Below are 27,235 nucleotides of genomic sequence, written 5' to 3' on the forward strand. Positions count from 1 at the left end.
GCAAACACTGCTCTGCTGTCAGGTGAAGAAAGGCAAATGCAGTGTTTGCAGCAGAAAACTAAGGTGGCATATTCCAGAAGGGACCTAGCAGTGATGCCAGTAACCCAGCCATTGAAACATTCTTCTTCTTGCAGGTTGAATTTATTCCATCTTTTATGTGCATTTCTTTCCTGAATTGTAGTTGTTTCTAATCTGAGGGGGACTAAGTCTAGCCTACTTTTGGTACTTGTCTCTTACCACGGGTAGCTAGAAAATTACAGCTCGAGGAGAAGTTCCAAGATGACTAGACTTATGTTTTATAACATGCTAAGCTAAAAGATCTTTTGTTCTCTTGAACCAACTTGAGCTTTATGTTCACTTGCATGGAGAAAGTGAAAAGTAACAGGAAAAACATTTTAAAAAAGTTTTTTTTAACATTTATTTATTATTAGGAGACAGAGAGAGACAGCATGAACATGGGAGGGGCAGAGAGAAGGGGAGACACAGAATCTGAAGCAGGCTCCAGGCTCTGAGCTGTCAGCACAGAGCCTGACACAGGGCTCAAACTCACAAACTGTGAGATCATGACCTGAGCCGAAGTCAGATGCTTAACCGACTGAGCCACCCAGGTGCCCCAACAACATTTTTAATAGGTCATGTTGACGGGTCTCTGAAACAGGCCCAAACTTACAGTTTGGACTCTGTAAACTAATGTGATCTGTGACCCTGGGCACGTTCCTTACCTGGTAGTGCCTCAGTCCTTTGCCTCACTCTTATTTTGTGAAAAATACACATACAAAGTGACAGAAGTGTAAGGTGGCCTGTCTGCCTCAGCCAGTTTGGAGGCCTGGACTTAGCACGTTAGCATTTAACCTCTTGTGTCCTTTCTGTCTGTCTGGGGTCCCATCTCCCTTGTAAGGTTTCTGCTGGGGAGAGAGAGGATGGATCTGACAGGGCCCCACCCTTGTGGTGGCTGGGGCTGCTCAGCCCTGCTGCTGGGCTGCAGGCAGAGTTACTTCCCAGGGCATCTGGAAGAGATGAGATGGCTGGAGCAAGCGGAAAAGCTTGTCCTTGGAGAGCGCCTGCCAAGGGAGTAGACTGAGGGGGGCTGGGGGGAGGTGTTGGAGTCTCTGCCTGACCAGCTTCCCCCAGAACTCCTCAGGGCTCTGTGCCCCTGCTGCACTCAGATCCCCAAGATGGCCTCCACTCTCTCTCAACCAGCAGGGTCACTCTCTGTCTCTTATACTGCTGATTTTGCTCAGCGTTTACCCAACAGGATGTAATGGTTTGTTTGTTGTCCTTCCCCACCTTAGAATGAAAGCTCCATGAAGACAGGAGCTTCATTTTTATCTAACGTGTACTCCCAGCACCTGGAACAGAGCAGTGCCTGGTACATATTAGACACTCAGGAAAGACTGTGGGGAGAGTGAATGAGTCAGAGGCAAAGCCACAGGAACATAATACAATGCAAGGGCAGACAGAAGCTCCCCATGCCCTGCTCTGACTAGCCATGCTCTCTGAGTCAGCTGACTTCTCTGCCCCTCTCTGAGGGAGACCCTGTTTGCCTCTGGCCTGGTTAGTGGTTTGCTTAGGTATAGAATTCTAACTTGAAAAATATTTTTCTCTGAATTTGGAAAATGTGTTCTATAGTCTACCTTTGAGTGTTGCTATTGAGACCTCTGACACTATTCCACTTTTTTTTTAATGTTTATTTTTGAGAGAGAGAATGTGTGCACGCACAAGCAAATGGGGGAGGGGCAGGGTGGGGGGGCGCGGGGCCGGCAGAAGATTTAAAGCAGGCTCTGCACTGACAGCAAGATCTCTACCTTGGGCTTGAACTCAGGAGTGGTGAGATCATGACCTGAGCCAGAGTCAGAGACTTGACTAACTGAGCCACCCAGGTGTCCCGACACTGTTCTACTTTTTAAACATTTATGTAACCTGCATTTTTCTATGAAAGCTTTTAGCATCTTCTCTTTATTCCTGGTGAAATTTCACCATGATACGGCTCATGCTGTCATGTTTTCCAGGCACTGGGAAAGCCCTTTGAGTGTGGAAGCCAGTATTTTCTAATTTTGAGAAAATGTCTTCTGTTTCTTTGATAAACAACTTTCCTCTTTTCTCTCTTGGAATCCTGTTAATTTGATGTTGGGACCATCCGTATTGTCTTGCAACATTTGATCTCTTTTTTTATACAACTCTTCTTCTAAAAATTTTTTATTTATGCTACTTAAACATTTTCTGGATGCCTTTCTCATTATTTTTGGTTTGTCTTTAATGTTGGAAAATTTTCCTGAAATGTTTCCTAATCCTTAGTTATCACATTATATGTACATGTAAGTCACTAACAAACAATTGGAAGCCCTTGAGCAAGCTGGCTCTTTCACTGGGAGAAAGTCTGTGTGCAGGGTGGGGGTTTGGGCGGGGAGAGACGGAGGGATCCAAGTGCTCCATATAATGGCATCCACTGACTCCCCGTTTTCAGCCCTGTACCTGCTTGCCCTGCCCTTTGCAGTTGGTTTCAGTGCCCTGAGCCTAGAGCCTTTCCTTGGGCTCAGAGCAAATCGGTTTCTGTGTGGTGGACCCTCTGCAGGCAAGAGGCTGCAGTCTCTGCTTTTTTCGTTTCCTCATTTCCCCGCTCCCAAAAAGTGTTGCCACCTTCCATACACTGGATCTTTTTTCCTTGTGGCTTTATATCTTTTTTTTTCTTTTTTTTTTTTTTTTTTTTGTCAGTGATTCAGGAGGGAAAGGAGATAATATGCATGTACTCTCCACCTTTTTAATGAGAAGTTTGCAGGTAGATTTTAATAGTTCTAATCATATAATTATGGACATACCGCTTTAATCGTCTTAATCCACTCACATGCAAATGAAAAGCAATTCACTTGATCTAACTGTCCCCACTGGTACCACCATCACCTGGGAGCTATGATCAAAATACTGAGTCAGCTTTCAAACCCAGGCTGCAGTGTGCAACAGGTCCCTTCAGAGAAGTGTCCGTTCATCTGTAGCTGAAGTGGCATGGCTCTGTGTCCTGATAGCACAAGGCAATTCTTTTTTTTTTTTTTTTTTTTTTTTTTTTTTTTACATTTTATTTATTTTTGAGAGAGAGAGAGAGAGAGACAGAGCACAAGTGGGGGAGGGGCCGAGAGAGAGGGAGACACAGAATCTGAAGCAGGCTCCAGGCTCTGAGCTGTCAGCACAGAGCCTGATGTGGGGCTCGAACCCACGAACCATGAGATCATGACCTGAGCCGAAGTCAGCCGCTTAACTGACTGAGCCACCCAGGTGCCTCCCACAAGGCAATTCTTAAAACAGAAAACAACAATACTGAAACCTGTAGAGAGTTAAATCCTGTATGTCTTACCTTTTTGTCAGCTATTTAAAGAAGGCTAAAAAAATACTTCCAAACTTGTCAAGAGAAATTAACGTTAATTTGGCTAAATTTAAACCACAACTGTATGGCATGAAAAACTAGTATGTGTGTGTCTGTGTGGGTTTTGTGTGTGTGTGTGTGTGCATGTGGCAGTTGGAAGGTAGATTAAGGAGAGAGCTCGAAAGGAAATGTCACATGATTTCACTTCTCACTGTTTTGTTGATGGTTTAAAAATGGTTTATCCAAATTGCTTAATTGATATTATAGAATGATACACTAAAATAAATTAGTGAGTTGCTTATAAACCTAAGTTGTGATAGCCACATGTTAACATTTAGGTACATCTGCCCTATTCAGTGTGATTCATAAGGTAGAACTTGTCTTCATCCTCAAACTGACAACAAACCTCAGGATTGTAGGAGCTGATTGTTAACTGTAAGCAAGACTTTGAGCACCAGAGGAAGATGAATTTGTACAAATGAATTTGAAATTCACACAGTTAATGGTAATTTCTAGTGTAGCTTCCTATCACACAAAGTAAATGTAATTTTAGCAGGACCATTTTTTTCTTTTCTAATTAAAGGTGAAGTTAGTTGGCCTCCAGTGGATTAAATGTAAGGGATCCCATCGCCCTTTCAGGAAATTCAGTTCCATTTTCTCAGGTTGCTCTATTACGTTGAATCTTGTGTATGAAGACCATCCAGGACATCCCACCCTGCTCCTGAGATCTTACAAATATTCCAGAGTATATTGGATAATATAGTGACATTTTAACACATTATGAAGAAAGAGCTACTGCGTAGGTGGTATTCGCTAACAGCCTTCTGATAACATGGATTTTAAAGCATCAGTTTTCATTTATTTTATTATTTTTATTAATTTTTATTTAAGTAATTACTATACCCTATGTGGGGCTCGAACTCACAACCCAGAGATCAAAAGTTGCAAATCATCAGTATTTAAAGGACAGCGTTTCCAACTGAATACAATTTTCAAAAAAACACAAGGCAGTTATTCAACAAAGTGACAGATTCCGTATCAAATTTTAATTTCAGTAGTTACAAGTTGAATGTTTTTGTTACTGTATAGATTGTCAAACTGAAATGTGCTAAAACAAAATAAGTAACCACATATTTTACATCCAAAAATTAATTTTAAGTTTTTTTTAGATAACCTTCAATATTTGAAATTCTGCAACTGGGTTACAGATGATAACAGGCACTAAGAAACTGCTTTGACAGAGCGCATCACAGAGCTGTTTGGCGTCGACCTCCTTGTCTACGTTACATGAAATCCTATTAGACAAGTTGTAGGAAGATTTGGCGGCAGTTAACGTTCAAGTCTTAATATGAAATTCTTTTTATCAAGGGAAGCCAAATGCAGATTACAGTAAATGAGATTGTATGGTTTGTGAATCATCTTTGATAATGTCCAGTAACAGAGCCAAGGATTTTCCAGTTGAAAGGGAGTGCAGCTGGTCATGGGTTGTGTGGGGCAATGGTGGGTGATTGTGGCACTGATAGCCATTCTGGTTAACTTCACATTGGGGAGGGAGGATCTGGAGAATTGTTGGCGCTTTTGGTTAACTCCTATGGCAGCTGGCCAGCAAATTCCAAAACTGAAAATCAGAGAATCATAAAAAAAAGATCCACATAGCCCTTAAACACTTTATATTAATTAAACACACACAGATGCACATCCACTTACTGATGTTTGGATGTAGATCCCAGGCTTTTTCTCTGAATATGGATTCGTTCTTCTAACCACATAGCCATGTTGCAGCTGGGGTTTCTTTAAAGTGGAAAGAGCTGGATAGTCTGGGTGGAAGATTCACTATGACTTTTAGTAATTTCCTTTCCTCCTTTTTAGAGGTAACGTCTTCCATACCAAATTTGACACCATTTTTTTCATTTTTAGTAATTTGTCTTAATCAAATGCTTCCAAGGCATTCATTGAACAGGCTTTTTTTTTTTAATTTTTTTAACGTTTATTTATTTTTAAGAGACACAGAAAAACAGATCACAAGCGGGGGAGGGACAGAGAGAGAGGGAGACACAGAATCCCAAGTAGGCTCCAGGCTCTGAGCTGTCAGCACAGAGCCCGACACGGGGACTGAATTCACAAAGTGCAAGATCATGACCTGAGCCACCCAGGCTCCCCCAAACAGGTTTTTTTAGTACTTGTTCATCAGTTACATTAAAAAGTACAAGTGAAACAGTACAATTGACTAAGATTTAAGATTGTCTTGTCCATAGAGCTCAGTTGGTGAGAGCAGAAGTGTGTGCATGTGTTTGCATGTGTATGTGGTGTGTCTGTGCATGCGTGTGCAAGTGTGTATGTGTGCAAACATGCCTGTGCTTGCCTGTGTGTGTTGCGGAGTGGGGGAGAAGCCTGAGGGCCTTGGGCGGGTGTGGGTCCTCAGTGGGTGTGAATACTTTATGAAGACGAAGAGGGGTAGTGCATCCGGCAAAGCAGTGTGAGTAGCATTCAGCTAAGAGCACCTTACTATTTAGATACAAGCATTTAGGAAGCCTTGGATGCTCTTCCAAAAGGCCCTGTTCTCAGTCACTGTCATTTCCATGTGGCAGCCATCTCCTTCCTGGAGCTACAGTCCCTGGCCTCCCAGGCCATCAGGTTCTTCTCCACAAGACTGCTGCTCCACATGGCTGAGCATGACTCTACAAATGGAGGGCCCTCACATCTTCTTTTTTTCTGACACCATCATAGCGTCTGGCTCTTGATACCTGTTGGATGAACACAGTTCTCACAGGCCTTCTGCTGTTGGGCTTTTTCCAGGCTTCTGAAGGCTAGTTTGAAGCTCTTTGCATTTTGGGTCCCCTGGAGGTGGGTCGGACAGAGCAAGCGGAGCAATTGGAGACGCTCTCTGTAGAACACCTCTTTCTTCTTGGAGATGCTCTCTGTAGAGCACCTCTTTCCGCTTAGGCCACATGAGAATCTGAGGAGTGGGGAGGCTGTTAGAAGTAGGAATGGCCAGGACAGTTAAATCAGAGTGCCGGAGGGCAGCTGGCTTTTGATCTCTAGAAGGCCTCCATCTTCTGGGGTGGAGCATTCTTATTGTCCAGGGCAGGAGAGGGGGGTCTCCAGTGTGGCTTGGGGCCATGCCACCTGGCCACATACACCATCTGCTTCTGCCCTGTGCTGGGGGGAGTTTGGCTCAGAACAGAAGAGCACAAACTTTTCTGGAGGTACAGACCCTGGACGGTGTCACGAAAGCTGTGCACTCTTTAACAGGAAAAAAAAACAAAAAAAACTCCAGGATCAACAGCCTTTTTATCCAGTTTCACAGAGTTGAAAGACAATAGGAGTAAAAGGAAACCACTCCTAATAATGTCTGCTCTTCCCAAATCCATCCTTTCTCCCATTCTTACCCATCTCCAGCCCACTCTGCTTCTCCTCTTTCCCCTTCTCTTCTACTTGAACCTTACATCTGGACACTGCTGCCTTGACCCTTGCTGACTCCTTTAGTACTCAGGGCTAAAGTGGTTTTACAGCTCTAGAGCTACATGTTTCCTTAGCATGTGCCAGAAAACTGCCTGCAAACAAGCTGTTCTGTGGTAGAAAAGACACTTCAGCAGAGGTGATAATGCGGCCCAGTGCCTCTCAGAACCCTGGCTCTGAACCAGCAGAGCAGTACTGGACACTTGGTGGATGTGCAGAATCTCAGGCCCCAAACCTGCTGAATCTGAAACTCTGGGGGTGATGCTCACCCTCTGGTTCATGTTTATTCAGGCTAAAGTGTGAGTACTGCTCACAGAGTGAATGAGGGCTCCACTCCCCCAGTTTTAGTGAACTTTTCCTGGGTTGTGTGAAGTTCTTCGCCAACTCAGCTTCAAGCCTCTTTACAATCAGACTGTAGCCCCGCAAAGGCCTCTAGAAAGGAACTGTGGACCCTATGGATGCAGTGGCAGGAGATGCCTCCTCTAAAAGGAGTTTCAGTCTCTGGCCCTGAGAATTGGTACGGTGACAGCAGAAGTCCACTACCATCCCCTCCCTCACTACTGCTCGGAAGAGAGCGGGGAGGCCGGGGCCTGATCTCTGCAGGAGGCTGGCAGGTAGCAGTGAGGGGGATGACGGAAGGGTTGCTGTGCGGGCCTCTTCTCTTACAGTCTTTGAGAGATTTTTAAACTTCAGAGCCATGTCTGAGTTAATGGAATCAGAGAAAGTCATAGAAGAGCCATTTAAGAACAGTCTGGAAGGAAAACTGTGTGACGAGTTTCCTTGAATATCTCCAAAGTCAACGTTTTGGCAGTATCGTAACCCCATTTCCTCCCATCAGACATACAGAGGAGTTTGATGTCTTTCTGTCCCTTTCTGAGCCTTATTAATTTTACTATTAGCCTTATCTCTGTCTGTCTTTACCACTCACTTCTTAGACCCCTGGTTTTCAGACTTTCTTGCAATCAAGAACCACGTGGGAGACTGTTAAAGTTCAGAATCCTACTCCACTGCAGAGATTCTGATTTAATAATCTAGGTGGGACCCCAGAATCTGCCTTTCTCATACACCAGGGCATGTTGATCCCATGGCCGTGGACTGCTTTGCTGTGGACTGCTTCGCTGGCCCGTGTAATGGAATATGTGCCGGGATAATAATGATTTATTTAAAAAATGTGGAGTGTTGTCATGCATTACATAGGTAACAAAAGATGATATTTTAAAAGTTGTGTTTTAACTAAAGAAATTTTTGTTTTACTTAGAAATTGAAATGCCAGGGGCTCCTGGGTGGCTCAGTCAGTTAAGCATCAGACTCTTGGTTTTGGCTCAGGTCATGATCTCGTGGTTTGTAAGATTGAGCCCCGTGTGGAACCTGCTTGGGTCTCTCTCTCCCTCTCTGTCCCTCCCCTGTTCACACACACGTGTTCTCTCTCTCCCTCTCTCTCTCTCTCTCTCTCCCTCTCCCTCAAAATAAATAAATACACTTAAAAAGAAATTGAAATGCTAGAAGTGAGCAATTAATTACATTGTATTGGACCCAACTTTTGAGTGCTTCTGTATATCACTTTTAACTTTGGAGAGAGAGAAAGAAACAAATCAAAAAGAACTTTAAGGCTCTGCTTAACAAATGTTTCACCACTAAAGATATGTAAATTTGTTCCTCGATATATGGTATGTATATAAAGACATGAATGATGAAGCTACATTAAAGGGTAATCCACACTGGTGGATTACTTAAAGGGTAATCTACACTGGTGAGTCAAACTAATTAGTAAAAATCTCAAGTCCTAGGAAATGTTTTGAATATTTGAAAAAATTATCACTGTCTGTATTGCTATCTTTAGTTTACCTAACTCATATATGCTAAATTCATTGGCTTCTGTCACTGAAGCAAATGCCATGTACCGAGGTTTTCTGATGCCATGAGAGTATGGAAAGCAGGCCAACGTAGAGAGAGAGGTCACTGTGAGAAAGACTTTGAAGATTGTTTTCTCATCTGCTTCTTATTTTTATATGCAAACAGGGTCTTCTGTAGTTCATCTTAGCTCTGTCTTTAGCCAGAAATACTTTGGCCCATAAAAATGAGGAAAAAAATCTCCGGCTCAGAGTGACACAGGCGAAAAGGTCAAGTATTTGATTCTTTGAAGTAAAATAATTTATTTTTGTTCTTAGTGTAATGATACCCCTTTCTGTCCCTTCCCCCCTCTCTCTCCTCCCCACACTTCCCAGTCACCAAGCTAGAACCTTTATTGTCATCTTTAAATCCTCCTCCTCTCTCACTCCCTAGTTAATGGCAAGTCCAGAAATGCAATCCTGATGAAGTGTCTCATGGGTCACTTACATTCATTTTGCACTTACTGCTTCTGCCCCACCACTATACACTTGAACATTAACTTTTTCCTCCTTAATCTTTCTGAGGTTATGGACCCTATGAGCATCTGGTGAAAACCACAGGCGCTCTTCCTGAGGAAATGTGTGTACTCACATGCGTGTGCACACACGCACACAATTTTGCAATCATCGTGAGAGATCTGCAGACCCTGATTAAGAAACCTTCATCAGAGCCATTTTCATGCCTCTAATATATCTCCGGCAACAAATAAATTTTTCATATTTTTACCAAAGTTATCTTCCCAAAAGAGATTTAATTAGGTCATGACCTGCTTAAAGTTTAGTGACTTGTCTTTGACTATAGAATAATGGGCCTCCATAATCTAATTCTGCTTCATTTGGCTTCCCTGCTTTCACAGACTTCCTGTTGCCTGCTTTACTGTTCTCCAGATACATGCTGTGGGTTTGTATAACTTTTTGCCTGCTACTGCTGCTCATGTACCTAGAATGCCGACATCCTCACCCACTCTTCATCTTTTGAAAGCATCTTTCTTTTTCAAGGCTCCAATGAAACAATGCTGTTCAGGAGACCATCTGTTAGTCCCTTGTTAGTCTCTGCTCACCTCTGCTTCCGGTGCTCCCACAGAACCATCTGCCTGTACTAGAGCATCTGTTAGTTTGAACGATGTAAAATTGCTGATATTCAGCTGCTTTTCACTTTTTACTCTTGAATTTACATACAGCAGAATTCACTCTGGTGTATGGTTTTGAGAGTTTCAACCAATACATTAACTTCTGTAACCATCACCAGTCAAGATCCAGAACAGTTCCATCGCCTGCCCCCAGAATATTTATTCCTTCATGCAACCCCTCTGGAGTATTCTATTTTTTAATGTAATTTTTAGTGTTTAATCCATAACGAAATAGTTGTTTATCTTTCTCATTGGATTGTAAACTTTTCAAGAATCCAAGCCATGGCTGTTTTCCCATAGTTCCTAACATATAGCATGGTGCATTTTAAGTTCCCAGGGCCTGAGTCTTAGTTGCGTCAACACATGAATGCATGGTTAACACAAACAATTAGGAGAGTTGTTTTAATTATGACATTGAACTTTCCTCACCCTCATTTTCCTTCTTCAGCTGAATCTACTAATGGGTTCCACCATGCCCTGTGCAGTTCTTGAGTCAGTCATGATAGAAACAGCAGCCTTGGAGTGCCTGGGTGACTCAGTCGGTTAAGTGTCCAACTCTTGGCTTCAGCTCAGATCTGATCTCGCAGTTCATGAGTTTGAGCCCCATATAGGACTCTGTGGTGACATCGTGAAGTCTGTTTACGATTCTCTCTCTCTCCCATGACTCTCCCCTGCACAAGCTTACTTGCTTTCTCTCTCAAAATAAATAATCATTAAAAGAAAAGAAAAAGAAAACAGCAGCCTTGACTCCTTCAGTCTCCAGATTTTGGAATGAAGTTATGAGAGTGAGCAGATTGTAGCCAGGATACAGGGGTGTCAGAGCACCTGGCTCTGAGGGGTCCCAAACAGACCAGGTTCAGCCACTTACCAAAAGTGTCAACATAGAAATAAGTGGTAAGTGAAATAAGAAAAGAATTTAGTGAGGCCAGCACTGGGAAGAGAGCAGACTAATGTCTCAAAGACAGTCTCCAAAGTGCTAAAAATACTTCCAGGTTTACATAAGGAGAATGTGGGACAGAGGTCAGTGGATACCTGCAGGTGGGCAGTGAAGGCCAAGTGGGACAGGGGTCAGTGGGTACCTGCAGGTGGGCAGTGAAGGCCAAGTGGGACAGGGGTCAGTGGGTACCTGCAGGGGGGCAGTGAAGGTCAAGTGGGACAGGGGTCAGTGGGTACCTGCAGGGGGGCAGTGAAGGCCAAGTGGGACAGGGGTCAGTGGGTACCTGCAGGTGGGCAGTGAAGGCCAAGTGGGACAGGGGTCAGTGGGTACCTGCAGGTGGGCAGTGAAGGCCAAGTGGGACAGGGGTCAGTGGGTACCTGCAGGTGGGCAGTGAAGGCCAAGTCATCATTGTCTCAGGGTCAGTCCTGGGCAGGGTCTTGCTGGCTCAGAGCAGTCCTTATTGCTTGGGGGGGGACAATAGGGGGAGGTAGTTTTGGTTCCCATCAGGGGATGCTTTGCACTTAGGATCTTTTGCCTGAGTTAGGAGAGAAGCTGGAAAGAAGAACTTATCAAGTAGCAAGTTTGAGGTCAAAATAGAGGTAGTTGAAGTCCTCTTTCAAGATCTGGTGTGCTTCATTCCTGCTCTGGGCCAAGGCATCTGGACAACGTCTCAGTGGCCCTGGGCAGCTGCTGGCTTGGCAGCATGCAGGTAGCTTTCAGGAGAGACTCCACTGCAGGTAAATGTTCCGAAGAGGGAGAATATAACTTTATCATCACCACACTCTGTTTGCCTCTGTTCTCTCAAAAATCATCATGGCACAACTTACTTGCCTCCCATGCTCTGAAAGCAACAGAATTATCTGGAGCTGAAAGTGCCGGCTAGTGACCAGACTCCCTTTGATCTCCCATGTCTCTATTACTATGCACATGTGTGCTTTCCTTTGCCTGTCTTCCAGGGTTCATGGCCCATCTGATACCACCTCTGGTCATCTCTTATTCCCTCTCACTTTGCCCCACTAAATATAATTGATGATCTATAATCTGTGTTTGAGCTGGGGCCTCTCTGTTCCTGTAAGATGTTCTTTTCAGGACAGGAGTGATAAGTTTCCTATCTTTGGAGCTCTTAGACCAGGGTTGGTATTACTTATTATGCATATCAATCGTTATAAAAACTGATCCACAGGTCCATTTTTTACTAGTCTTATTAGCACAGTTTGTTAGAGCTGGAGCATACTACAAGTATTTTTAACTTTAATAAAATATTATAGAATCGCCTACATGCAGGTAATAAGCATAATCTCTCTTGCCTGATTTAATTAAAATATTTTCCTTCATATAAACTATTAAAATATAAAAGCAAACATAATATCAGAAAATATTTTAGAAGTGGAAAGGTTAAGGGAGGGTGAAAGTGCTCAAAAACAGGGCTGTGTTTAGGACTTCCTAGTGATAGGCCAAATACTTTGGCAAGGATTCAGGTATTGTAGCAATGAAGTTGGGTGGAGTGAACATGTTAAAGTCACTCTTTCCACTTTACTGTTTAAAAATATAAGCAGGCTTTGATGTTAAGGGAGAAAGTGTACATAGAACATAAGTAATGTATTTATTTTTCCTTGGGTTTCTGTGACATTATAACATTTCTTAGTATAAAAGTCTCTGTCTCCACTGCCTGCTATTGTTTTGCAAGGAAAGTAGGCGTTAGATATCAATTTAGATTTGGGGAGGTGAGTAACAGTTCACATTGTTTTTCCAGATAAGGCGTTTTCTCCAGTGGTTTTTAGTAGTACAAATAAACAAATATCACGTTGCTTTTTAGAGTGTTTTCCAATTTCAGTGCAGATATCCCAGCCCTTTGTGGAATATGAATCTGGATGATTCTAGAAACTCTGCTTTGACTGAGCTAAATGATGACTTAAAGAGTTAAGTTAGTTTCCCACTACTGCCTGCTGCAGCTTAACCCATACATGGGTTCCAGCTAAAGCCCATGGCTGGCCCTGGAAGGGTTTAGCCATCCCCCATGCCTTGGGGGCCTGAGTTCTAATCTACAGACTCCAGTTTGGCACCATTGTACAGAGATACTGTTTTTGCTAGAAAGGGGTGCTCGGCTCCCCTCAGAACTTTGTGTAAGCATGGTGTGCAAGCGGGAGGTGTCAGGGTGCAGGGTGAGTATCCTGAGAGTAGTAGTGGGTCTTCGCATGGTGGGAGACCAGTCTTAAAGCCAGAGCTGTTGAAGACCTAGGCACTGGGAAGGGCAACTTTGTTTTTGACTCCTAAGTATTTTGTTAAGAAATTGGTTTAAAAGCATTAGAATCTCCTTCTCTCTGGTTTATCATGTTGAAATATCGTTTAAAAAAGTATCCGGTATTTTCTTTTAAATGTTTAACACCTCCATAAGGCAATCGCTTGTTTTTGTTTGGGAATTAGTGAATCACTTTTCTGGTACCAGATAGCTGAAACCAGGTCTCTGAGGTTTAGAAGTGAGCAGATATCAGAGGAAGGGAGAGTCTGGAGTAGAGGGAAGAGGGGCCTGGAGAGGGCCAGCTCAGTGGGTTTGGCTCATATGGGTGCTGAGGTGCCTGCAGGGTAGAGAGAGGAAAACTTGAGAACAAAGGATGCTAAGGATAAACTTCGCTTTGCTCACTTTACCTTTGACTAGCTCCAACCATAAGGAAGCTATTAGATACTTGTTTTGAAGAATGTGGAATTAAATGTCCAAGTTCACAGTCTTCCCTGATGGAAATCTTCCTACTCTGGGATAACATTTTAACAGACAAGTCCCAAGAAACCTCCCTTTCTTCATCCTCAGGCAGAATTAAGGTTCCCCATGCCTACATCCCAGGGACAGCTCCATGCTAAGTCCTCTCTGGCCATCTGCAGCACCACCATCCTTGGGGTGGGCCTTCAGACACCCCAAGGATGATTAAGATGATGAGATTTACTCCTTTCTCCTTTAAAAAAAATTAATTTAGCCAAGTAATTATTCTCTACCAAATCTGACAGGGTATACTGCAATGCCACTTTGGCACTGACCACCCAGAATTGGTGTAGATCCCACAAAGTTAGAGTACCTGGCTCCCAACATAACTGGTCCTTTCCTCAGATGCCAGCTACACTTTGGAGGTCCCAGGCCACCTGCACTCCTGACCAACTGGCTATAAATATGAGGGTTCTCATGGCCCCCTAGGGTTTCATAGCTTGCTAGAGCAACACACGGAACTCAGGAAAGCACTGTACTTACGATTCAAGTTTTACTATAAAAGATGCAAATCAGGAGGACCGCCAAATGAAGAGACCTATAGGGCGACCCCACAAAGAGCTTCTTTGCCCTCTCCTGTTGCATCAGGGTGTGTGGCCATCATGGAACAGTATGTGTTCACCAGCTGCACTGAGCTTCAGTGTCCAAAGTTTGTATCAGGGCTTCATCACACAGGTGAGATTGATGAAGTCATAGGCCATGTGACTGAACTCAACCTCCAGCATCCCTCCCCTGGAGATGGGGTGGCTGAAATTCCCAACCTTCTCATCACAAGGTCAGTCTTCCTGGTGGCCAGCCCCTGTCCTGAAACTCTGTAGGGGACCACGATGAGTCCCCTCATTAACATAACAAAGACACTCCTATGATTCCAGAAAATCCAAGTGTTTTAGAATCTCTGTGCTGGAAATCTCAAAGACAGGACAAATTCTTTATTACACTACAGTAATGTATTCATATAGTTTGCTAAGATAGTATTACAAGATTTAAATACCTTCAACTTTTAACTTTTTCAGGGTGCCTGACTGGCTCCATAGGGAGAGCATGCGATTCTTGACTTTGGGTGTGGAGATTATAAATAATAAACTTAAAAAAAAACTACTTTTAACTTTTTCTTTGGAATTTGCTTCCATATTGCTAAATAATATGCTTATTCTGATTTCTCTTGATTCCTCTGCCTTAGATATTTATTATCCATTGACTCTCTGAAAGATGGGGAAGTAGCCTCTTCACCCTGTGCTCTCCCTCCCTTCCACTTCCCTTCCACCCCAAATGCTGAGTTCATATATTGTAACTATATAAATATTGTTCACTGCTGGGCCAAGTAGTATTCTATGACCACTCTTTCATTTCCTGTACAAATTTTCATTTCTCTTGGACTTAAAAACTGCCTCATTTTGTAATTTGCTTAATTTTCTCTGCAGCTATTATTAATGTCTTCTTAAACTGAGAGAACTACAGAATACTTCCTTTAAAATTTTTTTTTATTTTAAAAATTTGGGTGGGGGGACACCTGGGTGGCTCAGTCGGTTAAGTGTCCAGCTTCGGCTCAGGTCATGATCTCAAGGTTCGTGGGTTTGGGCCCCGCATTGGGCTCTGTGCTGACAGCTCAGAGCCTGGAGCCTGCTTCAGATTCTGTGTCTCCTCCTCTCTCTGCCCCTCCTCTGCTCTCGCCCTCGCTCTCTCTCTCAAAAATAAATAAACATTAAAAAATTAAATGTATTTATTTATTTATTTTTTCCAGATTTTATTTAAATTTGAATTAGTTAACATATAGTGTAATATCATTTTCAGGAGAAGACTACAGAATGCTTCTTAATGTGATTTTTCACGTCATCACAAAGCTGGTGTCTCTTTTTCCTGGAGGCCACCTTGGAGCTGCGTGCCCCAGCTCTCGTCTGCAGGTCTTTGCCCAGCTGTGTCCCTTGCTTGTCCTTTTATGGTCATCCTCGGTATTTCCTTCACCTCTCCCATTTCTTGGCTCCAGGGAGGCCTCCTCCATTAAATGTCTGAGGAAGGGTGTATATCTGTTCATGATGCTTGTAGCTACAGGTGATAGCCAACTAAAAGTGACTTAAACAGAAAGGACATTTCTTATATCAGGTAAGTCTGGAATTAGGACGGTACGGAGTAGGTTAATGGTGTTTTCAAACTCAGATCCTTTTAAACTTCCAACTCTTTGAGTCGCCCGCCATGTGAGGATTTGGCCTTGTGGGCTAGCTGTGGCGTGGGTGCCTTGCTGCAGGTGTCGTATGCAGGTAGCAGTTGTCTGGAAATGAAAAATGAGCCATTTTCTCTAGTGAGCCTCATCTGAATCGTTTCTTTAAAGCCTCCTTCCTAGCCGCCTCATATCACATCTCAGGCCATGGTGAAGGGAATGGAATTACTGTAACTGGATTCTAATAAGGATTCACCCTCTTGGGGCTTATGCCCCACCTCCTTCAGAACAGGTGACAGATGATCACTTGGGGCACCGGGTGTCTCAGTCGGTTGAACGTCCGACTCTGGATTTCGGCTCAGGTCATGATCCCACTGTTATGGGACCGAGCCCCACATCGGGCTCAGTGCTGAGTTTGGAGGCTGCTTAAGATTCTCTCTCTCTGTGCCCCTTTCCCCCCATCACATCACACTCCCTCTCTCTAAAGTAAAAGAGAAAAAAACAGATGACCACTTAATAAATGAATAAAATTGGGGTTTTTCAGCAAGGAAGAAAGGGGATGGTTGTTGGGTTGGCCATTAACAGTGGCTGCTATGGTGCAAGGGAGTAAACAATGTCTGAGACCATCTATATGTCACCTGCCCACTAGATAGTTTCATTGAGTATAGTTCCTCCTCATTTTGCAGGCAACACTTCCTATCCTGGTTTCCAGTATTGTCACTGAATCCAGTGGCATTCTGATCTCCTATCCTTTATATGTTCCTGTTCCTCCCTTCTCTTTGGAAAAATTCAGGAAACTCTCTTTATCCCAGGTGTCCTGATGCTATGACGTCTTTTTTTTAATGCTGATGGGCACTTGGAACTAGATAATGCCTTCCAAATTTGGGGAAATTGTTTAGCAGTATTTTCTTTCTCTCTTGTTGGGCCCCTTGGACTGATCTTTTAATTCCCTTTTCTTTTTAATCTTCTATTTCCCACCTCTTTATCCTTTTATTTTTTCTTGCTATATGAGAAGATTTCTCAATTTTATCTTCCAAATTGCCATTTTTCCCCTGTTCTCCCATATTTTTAATTTTTAAGAGAACTTTTGTTCTAGGGATTTTTTTTTTTTTTTAAGATCAGTAAATGACAAGAGGAACAAATGGGTGATGTGATGTGATGGGTGAAAATTCCAGGAAACTTTATTACACAAGCAAGGGAATTAGAGGTGGTTCATGTGAAATGAATTTCAGCATCCCTGAATAGGTAGGCAAGTTGCTTAGTAAAAGAAAAGGAAGTAGAAGGAACCTGTGGGGATATTGGGACGAATGGAGAAGTTACAAAGGCCATGAACAGGAGTGTGATGGATAAATGCAAACAACAAAATAGGTGGCATCGAGAGGTTCATTAAAGCAGTTTGTTATTTTTTTGTCTCACATTAATGTTCTTTGGTTTTTCAGACCCCTGCATTTATTACTTTTATTTTTTATTTATTTATTTTTTAATGTTTATTTTTGAGACAGAGAGAGACAGAGCATGAACGGGGGAGGGTCAGAGAGAGAGGGAGACACAGAATTTGAAGCAGGCTCCAGGCTCGGAGCTGTCAGCACAGAGCCCGACGCGGGGCTCGAACTCACGGACCGTGAGATCATGACCTGAGCCGAAGTCGGACACCCAACCTACTGAGCCACCCAGGTGCCCCTTGTTACTACTTTTAAATGACATTAACTCTTTATTCCTGATTATGAAACAACCCACTAGTTTATTGTAGAAATCTTGAATATAAAAAATCACAAAGAGAAACATAAAAATTGTGTATAGTTCCCCCCCACTCGGAGATAACAATTATTAATATTTTAGTGTTTTCGGTGGTATATCTAATAATACATGAATATCCTGTATGTTACTATATAATATTTAAAAAAAATTAGAATCACACGATAGGTCATTTTTTATTCTTTGCTTTTACCCGTTAATAGTATATCACATCTCTTGAGTATTCTTGATGTCAGATTTTTTTGGAGATCGTTTTTTTCTTTTGAATTCTTTTTAAATTAATAGACTTTATTTTTTAGAGCAGTTTTTAGGTTCACAGCAAAGTTGAGCAGAAAGCACAGGGGGTTCCCATGGACTCTGGTCCAGAGACCTGTTCCAGAGACCCACAGTCCTTTTACACTCATAGCCTCCCCGACTATCACCACCTGTACCTGGGCAGTGTGTTTGCTACAACAGACAAATCTACAGCGACACATTATCACCCAGAGTCCATAGTTTATATTAGGGTTCCCTCTTGGAGCTGTGCATTCTGTGGGTTTGGACAAATGTATAATGACATGTATCGGCTGTTACAGTACCAAGCAGAATGGTTGACCATTCTAAAATGCCCTGTGCTCTAGCTGTTAATCCTTTCCCACATCCCCATGAACCCTGGCAACTGTCTTTATAGTTATTACTGTCTATATAGTTTTGCCTTTTCCAGAACGTCATATACTTGGAATCGTACAGCATGTAGCCTTTACAATACTGGCTTCTTTCACTTAGTAATACACATTTAAGTTTCCTCCATGCCTTTATATGGCTTTACAGTTCATTTCTTTTTATCACAGGCTAATATTCCAGTGTATGGATGTACCACAGTTTATTTACCCATTCACCTGTTGAAGGACATCTTGGTTGCTTCCTGGTGTTGGCAATTATGAATAAAGCTATTAAAACATACGTGTCAGGATTTTTTTATGTTTATTTTTGAGAGAGAGAGAGAGAGAGTATATCAGGGGAGAGTCAAGAAAGAGAGGGAGACACAGATTATGAAGCAGGCTCCAGGTTCCAAGCTGTCAGCACAGAGCCCGATGCGGTGCTCAAACTCATGAGCCACCCAGGTGCCCCTGGTAAGTCTTCTAAAATCATCTTTTTAAAATCTTGTATGTTAACTTCGGCTTCTGCCAGCTGGGTATTTGGGGATGCAGGTATGCGAGTATTCGAGTGACTGCTTCCCACATTATTGATAACACCGTATGTTACTGTATTCATTTCCCAGGGCTGCTGTAACAAATAACCTCAGTGGCTGAAAACTACAAATTTATTCTCTCACAGTAATGCAGACTGGAAGTCTGAAATCAGGTGTCAGCAGGCCGGCTGGGTTCCTTCCAAAGACTCTAGGGGGGTATTCTTCCTTGTTTCTTCTTAGCTTCTGGTGGCTTCTGGCAATCTTTGGTGTTCCTTGACTTCTAGCTGCATCAAGTCTCATCTCGCCTTTGTCATCACATTGCCTTCTAACCCACCTGTGTATCTTTGTGTGCTCCGTCCTCTTATGAGGATGCTGGTCTTTGGATTTAGGGTCACTTTAATCCAGTATGACCTCATCTTAACTAATTATATGTGCAAAGACACTATTTCCAAATTAGGTCACATTCTGAAGTTGCTGGTGGGGCAGGAGTTTTGGAGGATACAATTCAACTCACTACAGTTATCTTCAAAAAATTTTTTTTCTAATCAGAGTGGAGTGGGGACATCCTATTTTTGTCTTCATTTCTGTAATTACTAGTGATGTCAAAATCTTTTGATAGGGTCATTTGTATATGTTTCTTGTTTTGTAAATTGTTGGTAGCCCTCACCTGTTTTTCATTTGAATGGTTTATCCTAACTCCTCAAGCTATCTAATAGGAATTTATTTTTATTTACAAAAAGAGGTGAGAGCTGTTGCCTTCCTCTGGCACCTGGCATGCTCCCTCTAATTGTGTACCAAATCTGGTCACCCCTCTGCCTCCTCCACTGCCTGCAAGGTCTGAGCCACTCTTGTTTCCCACAAGAATCACTGTAGGACCCTTGCCTGACTCCACCCAGTCTGATCTCCACACAGCCACCAGAACAATCCTTTTCAAATGTAAATCAGACCCTGTCAATCCTCTGCTCACACCCTTCAATGGCTTCAGCTCACAAATGGAACAAAAGCCCAAGCCCTAACTGCCCTAATCATGGCCTGCAGGTCCTGTGTGATAGGCAGCCTCTTCCTGGTCCTTTCCATCCACTCCCCCCAGCCTCCCTCCCTCCTGTTTATCCAAACACATCTACTGATCCAGACTTCAGGCACTGAAGCCTCCAAGGAGTTCAACTTTGCTGAAATCTGCTCTAGTTATTTTAGGCCTCACACCCAGCAGTAAGAAGTCAAATAACTGATAATGGAGCTGTCCCCAGGCACTTCTGTTTCCCTACTCTGCCGCTAGTTTTGTGTAAGCCTGGGATTTTGTCTTCAGGTTACCTGTTACAAAAGCATGTGTTTATTTGGTTCCCATGAAAGAATTTCCCATTGCTAGGATCCAGTTAGATTGCTGCCTTACACAGATGTTCGACTCTGATTTCTGAAGGAGAAAGGACAAATCTCTTGAAGACTGTAAAAGGATATTTTCTGATTTTACATTTTAAATATTTTTGAAAACTTGGTAAGATTAAACACATAATATTGAACAGTTACTAATTTCTCAGTGACTAAGGCTTTAATCTCTATCTGCTCTTTTACCAAATGGCAAGGAGATCCTTCTAGATAAAAATACTTACCATGCTATTAGAAGTACATTTGATCCTGGAATAAAACTAAATATTACATTTATGGCATGCTCGGTTTATGCCGTTGTAAAATATTCATCTCGAGCTTTATATAGAACAGATGATACATAGATCAGTTAGAAAGTTTTGCTTCATTCAGCCTCACCCCTGTATGGAGATGGGAGATGGGTGAGAAATGTGTGAAGGGGGCCTGGTAGATGTATTTGTGAACAACCTAGCCTTTACAGAGGCTGGGCTCGCCTGTAAATCACTTAGGTCAAAACCTGGCCTGTTAGAAAAGATACTTTTCATAAATGAGGTTTACAGTTGTGTTGTTTTTCCTCAGAAGCGAATAGCACATGACAACTGAGATGTTAACTTGCTAAATTGTTGGTTTCTACATCTCTGGTTCTTACTAGTTTCCTTTGACTCAAACTACTCCTTTAGGGGGGAGGGCAAGTGGTACCTCCGAGCAGTTTATTAAGTAAGAAATTCTGTCTTAACTGGTTCATGGCAAAAAAATGAACATTAATAAAGACTAATTTCTGTGTTCCTGATCCTTTCTTAAAGGTGTTTGTAAATAGGACTAGGACTCTATTCCCATAAACCTAAATCAGTGTTATGACTGGAGAGGAAGTTTCTTTTAAAACTTAAGCCTGACCCTTGATTGTTTTCCATGTAGTTAACTGAGTTCATCTTATCCTTAGTTAAGTAAAGATTTCTTCCTCCCTGAGTACTGCAGTTAGAATAAAAAACAAACTAATAACACTATTAGTTTATATTTTCTCTGGCTGTGGAATCTGTAACTTTCAAATAACCAGGAAGCAGAAAAAATAGTGTTGCATTTTTTCAGTGGAAAGGTTTTAAACATTGCACTTCCTTATGGGCTATTTCTGTTTGTTTTCCATTTTCCAATTTTTAAAAGATGTTTATTTATTTATTTGGGTGGGGAGTGGCAGGGGCACAGAGAGAAGGAGAGAGAATCCCAAGCAGGCTCTGGCGACAAGGGGCTGGATCCCACCAACAATGAGATCATGGTTGAAATCAAGAGTCAGACGCTTAACTGACTGAGCCACCCAGGCGCCCCTCCAACTTTCTTATAAGATAAAACTTCAGAGATCTTTATGATTCAAGTTAAAGAAACAAATGTGACACTGTCAATAATTTCATTTAATATCTGGATTTTTTTCCTATTTGTCTTCTGACTTTGGGAAATAAAGTGGTGTTCGGAATTGACATGAACTAGGGTAATGCAGAAATTGGCTTATTTTCGCATCTTATTTAAAAATTTTTGTAGTTTTAAAAATTTTCCCCTTACTAAGAAAAAGCAAATGAAATACAGAATTATTGAGACTCTTAAAAACTGAGAACAAACTGAGGGTTGATGGGGGGTGGGAGGGAGGGTAGGGTAGGTGATGGGCATTGAAGAGGGCATCTTTTGGGATGAGCACTGGGTGTTGTATGGAAACCAATTTGACAATAAATTTCATGTATTAAAAAAAAAGAAATACAGAATTATAAGCTGGTACTAAATATGTGTATGGTATAAAAAGATCTGGCTCATGATTGACCAATAAGCAAACATGTCACCAATTTAGTAATGTTATTCAGTGATACCTATTCACTGCAGAGGATCAGAATGCCCCAGAGGGTTCTGTGATTCTTGGAATCTAGGAAAGAGTAAGCCTAAGGGCATGGATTAGGGATCAGGCAACCGTAGGCTTCTGTAGTGTTTTGCTTTGGAGGTTTGTAATGCAGTTACACTGCTGATTAGCATAGACTGAAGCAGGTTATAATTGTGAAGGCAAGAGCAGTCAAACCAAATAACAACTTTGTAGTCAAGGAACATTCAGAAGGACTGCACTGCAGTCATCAGAGACCCACATCTCAGTGTTGTGGTTCACAGAGGACACACTGTCTCTGTTTTCAGTAGTAGATGGTCATTATTCAACGTGGGGCAAAATTCTTTCAACATCCTGTCCTTCTCTGTAACCTTTCCCCCAGCTGTAATTCTCCTAGGTTCTTCTCTTGTGAAGGCCACCCCTTACTCTGCTGTCACCTACTCCGGGAAGCCCTCTTAGACTTCTCCCATGAGAGTCAGTCACAGCCTTTCTGCCTGACTTTCATGTCTTATGTGCTTTCCTGTGACTGCTGTTGAGCCTTGAAGTACAGAGGAATATTTCTTTCTCTCACCAGGTTGTGAACTCCTCCTGGAGGGTGGATTCCACATTTTACCCCATTTGTAGCTCTAAACTTAGCAGAGTCAGAGCCAGGCACAAAGTATACATTCAGTAGAGTGTGCTGATTTGAAACCAAATGTAACTTGAGAGCTCCTGTACCAGGCACTGGGCTGTGTGCTTACATATAATCATTACTTATCTGATCCTCAGAGGCGGAAGTTGTCCCACGTATGGTGTAGGCAGTAAGTAGAATTTGAATCCCATCTGACTCTCCTACCTTACCACCTCATTAAATGATGGGGCCTGCAACATAATAACGTGGCTAAAGACTTGAAGGTTATTGGTAATAAAGGCCATTTTGTACTAAAGGCTATTAAAAAAAAAAAAAAAAAAAGAGGCCCCAAATTCTGTCTTTGACTTTATTTTGAAGGGTTTTGCATGGTAGCCTCTTGTCTTCTGGACTAGACCATTGTGTGTATAGTTGCCAGTTTTGCCAAATTACCTGTGGTGATTACCCTGGAATATAGAAATTAAAAGTGGATCACACTGGTAGAGGGTGTCTCCTCTTTCCGCCTGCACCCATTTATCATAGCTAATCCACACTCTAAATATGGATCAGAATGAACATGTCTATAGTATATTTTGTAATGAGTATGTTATATAAAACTTTTGTTTTTCTGAGATCATGGGTCAGTAAATTTTTGTGAATATCAAATAGCAATTATTTTAGGTTTAGGTTTAGGTTTTGTGGACCATGTATGGTCTCTGTTGCTTCTCTTCCTCCTCTTCTGTCTGTCTCCTCCTCCTGCTCCTGCTTCTCCTCCTTCTTCATTAAACCCTTTTAAAAAGTAAGTAAAAAAAAATTCTTAGCTCTGGCTCACAGGTTGTAGTTTGCTGACATTGTTTCTAGATTAAATGAGCACTTTAATTCATTTATTATCTCTTTTTAAAAAATGTTTATATGCTTATTTTTTAAAGAGAGAGAGAGAGAGAGAGAGAGAGAGAGAGAGAGAATCTTGAGCAGGCTCCACACCACCAGCAAAGAGCCCAGTGCAGGGCTTGAACTCATAAATCATGAGATCATGACCTGAGCCAAAATCAAGAGTCAGACACTTAACCAACTGAGCCACCCAGGCACCCCTATTTATCGTCTCTTAAAGGATATGAGGAAAGATAAAAATGGATCATAGAAAAATAACAAACAATAAAAATTATTCACAGTTTTAAAAAAGTGGTGTTGTTTCACAGAGTAGGTTAAATATTTGATTGCTATTTTTTTATAACCATTCTGTTGAGATTATTATTCACATTTACCCATTTAAAGTAAACATTTTAGTGGGTTTTTTTAAAAGATTTATTTATTTTTGGGGCGCCTGGGTGGCGCAGTCGGTTAAGCGTCCGACTTCAGCCAGGTCACGATCTCGCGGTCCGTGAGTTCGAGCCCCGCGTCAGGCTCTGGGCTGATGGCTCGGAGCCTGGAGCCTGTTTCCGATTCTGTGTCTCCCTCTCTCTCTGCCCCTCCCCCGTTCATGCTCTGTCTCTCTCTGTCCCAAAAATAAATAAAAAACATTGAAAAAAAAAAAAAAAAAGATTTATTTATTTTTGAGAGAGAGAGAGAGCATAAGCGGGGAAGGGGTAGAGAGAGAGGGGGACAGAAGATCTGAAGCAGACTTTGCTCTGACAGCAGCGAGCCTGATACAGGGATCAAACTCATGAACCGTGAGATCGTGACCTGAGCCGAAGTTGGACGCTCAGCGGACTGAGCCACCCAGGCGCCCTTCAGTGGTTTTTAATATATTAACAGAGTTGTGCAGCTATCACCACAGTCTAATTTTAAAACTTATCACCTCAGAAAGAAACCCTGGACCCACTGGCAGTCACTCCCTGTTCCCCATCCTAATCCCCACCCCAGCCCTAGAGAACCACTAATCTGCTTTCTGTCTCTATAGATTTGCCTGTTCTGGGTGTTTCATTACAATGGAATAATATAATATGTGGTCTTTTGTGATTGGCTTCTTTCATTTAGCATACATTTTTCAAGGTTCAGTCCTATTGTAGCATGTATTAGTACTTCATTCCTTTCTATTGACTGATTATATTTCATCCTGTGGAGATGCCACATTTTATTTATTTATCAGTTGACAGACATTTGGGCTGTCCCATTTTTTGGCTATTATGAATAATGTTGCTGTGAACACTTGTGTATGGATACATGTTTTCATTTCTCTTGAATATAAATCTAGGAGTGGAATTGCCAAGTCATATGGCAGTTCTGTGTTTAAGTGTTTGAGGAAATGCTAAACTGTCTTCCACAGCAGATGCGCCATTTTACATTCCCACCAAGCAATGCATGAGGGTTCAATTTTTTTCACCTCCTCCCCAACACTTCTTATTGCTTGTCTTTTATTTTATAACCATTCTGGTGGCTGTGAAATGATCTTCCATTGTGGTTTTGATTTGCATCTCCTAGATGATTAATGTTGTTGCGCATCCTTTCATGTGCTTGTGGCCATTTGGGTATTTTCTTTAGAGAAATATTCCAACCCAGTTTTTCAATTGGGTTATTTGTCTTTTTATTATTGAGCTATAAAAGTTATTTCTATGTTCTGGATAGAAGTCTTTTATTAGATATATGTAGATATTTTCTCCCATTCTGTAGATTTTCTTTTACTTTATTGATGCTGTCTCTTGAAACATAAATTTTTATAAGTTTTATGAGATTCAGTTTGTTTGCTCTTTCTTTTGTTACTTGTCCTCTTGGTGTCATATCTGAGAAACCATTGCCTACTCTGAGGTCACGAAGATTCACTCCTTTGTTTTCTTCTAAGAGGTTTATAGTTTAAGCTCTTACATTGCAGTGAGCGGTCTATTTGGACTTAACTTTTTGTGTAGAGTGTGAGATACGGGTTTCCAAATTCATTCTTTTGCTTGTGGGTATCCAGTTGTCCCAGCACTAGTGGTTGAAAAGAATTTCATTTTCCCTATTATATTGTCCGACACCTTTGTTGAAAATCAGTTGATTGTAAATATGTCAATATAAGGGTTTATCTTTGGACACTAACTTCCATTCTGTTCATATATATGCCTGTATTTATGTCAGTACCACACAATCTTGGAAACTTTGAAGTTGGGAAGTGTGAGTTCTCCCACTTATTCTTTCTCAAGATTGTTTTGGCAGTTTGGGTCAATTGTGTGTCCATATGCATTTAGGAAGAGCTTGCCAATTTCTTTTTTAAAAGGCAGTTGAGACTTTGATAGGGATTGCGTTGAATCTGTACATTTGTAGAGTGTTACTAACTTAACGATATTAGGTCTTCCAGTCCTTGAACATGGTATGTCTTCCTTTTATTAGGTCTTCTTTAATTTCTTTCAGTGATGTTTTATTGTTTTCAGGGTACAAGTCTTGCATTTGGCTTTGTTAAATTTATTCCTAAGTATCTTTTTTATGCTGTTATAAATGGAATTATTTCTTATTGACTATTTAAAAAAAAATTTTTTTAACGTTTATTTATTTTTGAGACAGAGAGAGAGAGAGCATGAACAAGGGAGGGTCAGAGAAAGAGGGAGACACAGAATCTGAAACAGGCTCCAGGCTCTGAGCTGTCAGCACAGAGCCCGACGTGGGGCTCAAACCCACGGACTGCGAGATCATGACCTGAGCCGAAGTCGGACGCTTAACTGACTGAGCCACCCAGGCGCCCCTTATTGACTATTTTTAAGTATATAAAGTGTTAACAGATTTTTGTACCTGTTAGAGAAATACAGATTTTTTTTTCTTCCAGTTCATAAAGGACAAAATACAAGGAAATGGAGTTTAGCTGGAAATGAGGAAGTACTTCCTGAGAATTAAGATTAAGGGAGCCTCTGGAGTTTCAGTGTATGGTTAAGAAGAGAATAGACTGGAATGCAGAGGAATCAGATGAATCTTCACATTCTCTTTTCAATTCACTTAAATTAGGCTCTTACCTCCACTCCTTCCTTGAAACCACTCTCCTGGAAGTCACCAGTGATCTTCATGTTGCCAAATCCACAGTCCTGTTGGTCAGGTTGTTCAGTTCACTATCATCCTGCTTGACCATCCTCATGAGCTTCATCAGCACAAACAAAACTCCCTTCTGGGACATATTCCTAAAACTCTACAGTCCTCTGGTTCTCCTTCTATCCCACTGTGGCTCCTTTTTCATCTTCCAACATCTTAATTTGGGTCTAGGATTTCATTTTTCTATCTGTACTCATTTCCTTATTGACTTTATCCAACCTCATGGCTTACCAGATACCATCTAAATGCTGTTGACCCTCAAATTCACATCTCTAATATAGACCTCTGCCTTGAGTTTCAGCATTATACGTGTCTAAAACCAAGCTCTTGATCTTCCTCCTACCCCATATCTGTTCTGCCACCCCAGTCTTTCTTATCTTAGTTAATGGTAACCTCATCCTTTTACTTGCTCAGGTGAGAAACCTTGGGATCATCCTTGATTACTTCCTCTCATGCTCTGCTTATATCCCGCTCATCATCAAATCTCACCTTGGCCACACCTTTGGAACAGATCCAGTATATATGACTGCTTCTTACCGCCTACATTTACCACCCCAATCTAAACTGTCATCATCTCTTTCCTGGTTTGTTGCAATAGCTTCTTAGTAGCTTCTTCCTTTCACTCTTACCCCTCCTACAGCCTATTCCCAGCACTTTCTTCAAAGAACCCGAAGGATCCTGTTGAAAGGTAAGCTGTGTTATGTCTCTCCTCTGCCCAGAACTCTGCCAGGGCTCCCATCTCACTCAGAGGAAAAGCCAAAGTCCTTATCATGGCCTAGAAAGCCCCTTACCTGTCTTTTCCCATCATTTCCTTC

At 41.9% G+C, this 27,235-nt stretch overlaps 1 protein-coding gene and 1 long non-coding RNA gene across 9 annotated transcripts in view; both read left to right on the forward strand.

The window, feature by feature from the left end:
• TJP1 (tight junction protein 1) overlaps positions 1-27,235 on the forward strand; it is a 367,980-nt gene that overhangs the window by 167,730 nt on the left and 173,015 nt on the right. The window lies entirely within an intron of this gene.
• The window catches only part of LOC109273328 (uncharacterized), a 51,765-nt gene continuing 50,047 nt past the window's right edge, over positions 25,518-27,235 (forward strand). Inside the window, exon 1 of the long non-coding RNA XR_002082973.2 lies at positions 25,518-27,108. This is a non-coding gene — a long non-coding RNA (uncharacterized LOC109273328). The remainder of the gene's footprint in view (positions 27,109-27,235) is intronic.

This window comes from Panthera pardus, unplaced genomic scaffold (genome assembly GCF_024362965.1).
Source record: "Panthera pardus isolate Hobbes unplaced genomic scaffold, ASM2436296v1 HiC_scaffold_24, whole genome shotgun sequence".
NCBI lineage: Eukaryota > Metazoa > Chordata > Mammalia > Carnivora > Felidae > Panthera > Panthera pardus.